Consider the following 4569-nt stretch of genomic DNA (forward strand, 5'->3'; position numbering starts at 1 on the left):
AAGAGAAGCTAAAGCACAACAATCCAGAGAAAACCATACAGAGAATCTCGAAAAAAAGAGACATGGCCGAACCCAATAACAATGGTAGAGGCGCAAGGAGGATGCTTGGTGATTATACTACACCTACTTCCAATTTTTATGGAAGAAGCATCTCAATCCCTGCCATTGGAGCAAACAATTTTGAACTGAAGCCTCAACTAGTTGCTCTAATGCAATAGAACTGCAAGTTTCATGGACTTTCATCAGAAGATTCCTATCAGTTTTTAAATGAGTTCTTGCAGATTTGTGATACTGTTAAGACTAATGGAGTAGATCCTGAAGTCTACAGGCTCATTCTTTTCCCTTTTGCTGTAAGAGACAAAGCTAGAACATGGTTGGACTCACAACCTAAAGATAGCCTGGACTCTTGGGATAAGCTGGTCACGGCCTTCTTGGCCAAGTTCTTTCCTTCTCAAAAGCTGAGCAAGCTTAGAGTGGATGTTCAAATCTTCAGGCAAAAAGATGGTGAATCCCTCTATGAAGCTTGGGAAAGATACAAGCAGTTGACCAAAAAGTGTCCTTCTGACATGCTTTCAGAGTGGACCATTTTGGATATATTCTATGATGGTCTATCTGAGTTCTCTAAGATGTCACTGGACCATTCTGCAGGTGGATCCATTCACCTAAAGAAAATGCCTACAGAAGCTCAAGAACTCATTGACATGGTTGCAAATAACCAATTCATGTACACCTCTGAGAGGAATCCTGTGAGCAATGGGACGCCTCAGAGGAAGGGAGTTCTTGAAATTGATACTCTGAATGCCATACTGGCTCAGAACAAAATGTTGACTCAGCAAATCAATATGACTTCTCAGAGTCTGAATGGATTGCAAAATGCATCCAACAGTACTAAAGAAGCATCTTCTGAAGAAGAAACTTATGATCCTAAGAACCCTGCAATGGTAGAGGTAAATTACATGGGTGAAGCCTTTGGCAACACCTATAACCCTTCATGGAGAAATCATCCGAATTTTTCATGGAAGGGTCCACAGAAGCAAGGCTTCAATAATAACAATGGTGGAAGAAATAGGTTTAGCAATAGCAAGCCTTTTCCATCATCTTCTCAGCAATAGATAGAGAATTCTAAGCAGAGCACCTCTAGCTTAGCAAACATAGTCTCTGATCTATCTAAGGCCACTTTAAGTTTCATGAGTGAAATAAGGTCCTCCATTAGAAATTTGGAGGCACAAGTGGGTCAGCTGAGTAAGAAAATCACTGAAAATCCTCCTAGTACTCTCCCAAGCAATATAGAAGAGAATCCAAAAAGAGAGTGCAAGGCCATTAGTATAATCAAAATGGCCAAATCCAAAGAGAAAGGGGAGGATGTGAATCCCAATGAGGAAGATCTCACGGGACGTCCTCCAGACAGAAAGGAGTTTCCTATTGAGGACCTAAAGGAATCTGAGGCTCATATAGAGACCATAGAGATTCCATTAAACTTCCTTCTGCCATTCATGAGCTCTGAGAACTATTCTTCCTCTGAAGAGGATGAAGATGTAACTGAAGGGCAAGTTGCTCAATATCTAGGAGCCATCATGAAGCTGAATGCCAAGTTGTTTGGTAATGAGACTTGGAAAGATGAACCTCCCTTGCTTATTAGTGAACTAAATACATGGGTTCAGCAAACTTTACCTAAAAAAACAAGATCCTGGTAAATTCTTAATACCCTGTACCATAGGCACCATGACCTTTGAGAAGGCTCTGTGTGACCTGGAGTCAGGTATAAATCTTATGCCACTCTCTGTAATAGAGAAACTGGGGATCTTTGAGGTACAAGCTGCAAGAATCTCATTAGAGATGGCAGACAAGTCAATAAAACAAGCTTATAGATTGGTAGAGGACGTGTTAGTGAAGGTTAAAGGCCTTTACATCCCTGCTGATTTCATAATCTTAGACATTGGGAAGGATGAGGATGAATGCATCATCCTTGGAAGACCCTTCCTAGCCACAGCAGGAGCTGTGATTGATGTTGACAGAGGAGAGCTAGTCCTTCAATTGAATGGGGACTACCTTGTGTTTAAAGCTCAAGGATCTTCCTCTGCAACCATGGAGAGGAAGCATGAAAAGCTTCTCTCAATACAGAGTTAAACAAAGTCCCCACAATCAAACTCTAAGTTTGGTGTTGGGAGGCCACAACCAAACTCTAAGTTTGGTGTTGAGAAGCCCCCACATTCAAACTCTAAGTTTGGTGTTGGGAGGCCCTCATCATGCTCTGAACATCTGTGAAGCTCCATGAGAGTCCCCACAATCAAACTCTAAGTTTGGTGTTGGGAGGCCACAACCAAACTCTAAGTTTGGTGTTGAGAAGCCCCCACATTCAAACTCTAAGTTTGGTGTTGGGAGGCCCTCATCATGCTCTGAACATCTGTGAAGCTCCATGAGAGCTCACTGTCAAGCTATTGACATTAAAGAAGCGCTTATTAGGAGGCAACCCAATTTTTATTTATCTATACTTCTATTGTTCTTTTATGTTTTATTAGGTTTATGATCATGTGGAATCACAAAACAATTGCAAAAATTAAAAACAAAATAAAAAACAGCAGAAGAAAAAGCACACCCTGGAGGAAAAAGCTGTCTGGCATTTAAACGCCAGAAACAAGCATTTGTCTGGCGTTTAACGCCAGAAACAAGCACCAAGCTAGCGTTTAACGCCAGAAACAAGCATCAGGCTGGCATTAAACGCCAGAAACAAGCTACATTTGGGCGTTTAACGCCAGAAACAAGCATCAATCTGGCGTTAAACGCCAGGATTGCATATAGAGGGCATTTTACATGCCTAAAGGGTGCATGGATGAGAAATCCTTGACACCTCAGGATCTGTGGACCCCACAGGATCCCCACCTACCTTCTCCCTCTCTCTCACACATTTTCATAACACTCTTCCCCAAACATCATTCAATAATCACCTCATCTACTCTTCCCCAAAAACCCCACCTACCTTTAAATTCAAAATCTCTTTCCCACCCAATCCCACCCTAAATGTCCGAACCCTAACCCCTCTGCCAAACCCACCCTAAATAACCGAACCTAAACCCCTCTTCCTCCACTATATAAACCCCTCTATCCTTCTTCATTTTCACACAACACTACCCTCTCTTCTCCCCCTTGGTTGAAACCCACACTTCTCTCCCTCTCATCCATATCTTCTTCTTCTTCTATTCTTTCTTCTTTTGCTCGAGGGTGAGCAACATTCTAAGTTTGGTGTGGTAAAAGCATAGCTTTTTTGTTTTTCCATAACCATTTATGGCACCTAAGGCCGGAGAAACCTCTAGAAAGAGGAAAGGGAAGACAAAAGCTTCCACCTCCGAGTCATGGGAGATGGAGAAATTCATGTCAAAGGTCCATCAAGACCACTTCTATGAAGTTGTGGCCAAGAAGAAGGTGATCCCTGAGGTCCCTTTCATGCTCAAGAAAAATGAGTATCCGGAGATCCGACACGAGATCCAAAGAAGAGGTTGGGAAGTTCTTACCAACCCCATTCAACAAGTCGGAATCTTAATGGTTCAAGAGTTCTATGCCAACGCATGGATCACTAGGAACCATGATCAAAGCATGAACCCAAACCCAAAGAATTGGCTTACAATGGTTCGGGAGAACTGCTTATATTTCAGTCCGAAGACGCACGCCCCTACACTAGAAGGGTCAACTTTGATCAAAGGTTGGACCAAGTCCTCATGGACATATGTGTGGAAGGAGCTCAATGGAAAAGAGACTCAAAAGGCAAGCCGGTTCAATTGAGAAGACTGGACCTTAAGCCTGTGGCTAGAGGATGGCTAGAGTTCATTCAACACTCCATCATCCCCACTAGCAACCGATCTAAAGTGACTGTGGATCGGGCCATCATAATCCATAGCATTATGATTGGAAAGGAAGTAGAAGTTCATGAAGTCATCCCTCTAGAACTCTACAAAGTAGCCGAAAAGCCCTCTACCTTGGCAAGGCTAGCTTTTTCTCATCTCATTTGCCATCTATGCAACTTACCTAGAGTTGTCATAGAAGAAGACATCCCCATTGAAGAGGACAAGCCCATCACTAAGAAGAGGATGGAGCAAATAAGAGAGCCCATTCATGGATCTCAAGAGACGCATGAGGAAGCTCATCATCAAGAAATCCCTAAGATGCCTCAAGGGATGCATTTTCCTCCAAACAACTATTGGGAACAACTCAACACTTCTCTAGAAGGATTGAGTCATAATATGAACCTATTAAGGGTGGAACACCAAGAGCACTCCATCATTCTCAATGAGATTAGAGAAGATCAAAGAGCTTTGAGGGAGGAGCAACAAAGGCAAGGAAGAGACATAGAGGAGCTCAAGAATACCATTGGCTCTTCAAGAAGAAGGCGCCACCATCACTAAGGTGGACTCATTCCTTAACTTCCTTGTTCTTATCTCTCTGTTTTTCGGTTTTTGAGCTTCATGTTTGTCTATGTTTGTGTCTTTACTACATGATCATTAGTATTAAGTAACTATGTCTTGAGGCTATGAATAATTCCATGAATCCTTCACCTTTCTTAAATGAAAAATGTTT

At 42.3% G+C, this 4569-nt stretch overlaps 1 non-coding gene across 1 annotated transcript; it reads right to left on the reverse strand.

Moving 5' to 3' along the window:
- Positions 1-464: 464 nt before the first annotated feature.
- Positions 465-572, reverse strand: LOC127741981 (small nucleolar RNA R71). Its single transcript, XR_008003168.1, has one exon. It is a non-coding gene; the product is annotated as a small nucleolar RNA R71 (small nucleolar RNA).
- Between the last annotated feature and the right edge of the window lie 3997 nt (positions 573-4569).

Source organism: Arachis duranensis, chromosome 9, assembly GCF_000817695.3.
Source record: "Arachis duranensis cultivar V14167 chromosome 9, aradu.V14167.gnm2.J7QH, whole genome shotgun sequence".
NCBI classification, from domain to species: domain Eukaryota; kingdom Viridiplantae; phylum Streptophyta; class Magnoliopsida; order Fabales; family Fabaceae; genus Arachis; species Arachis duranensis.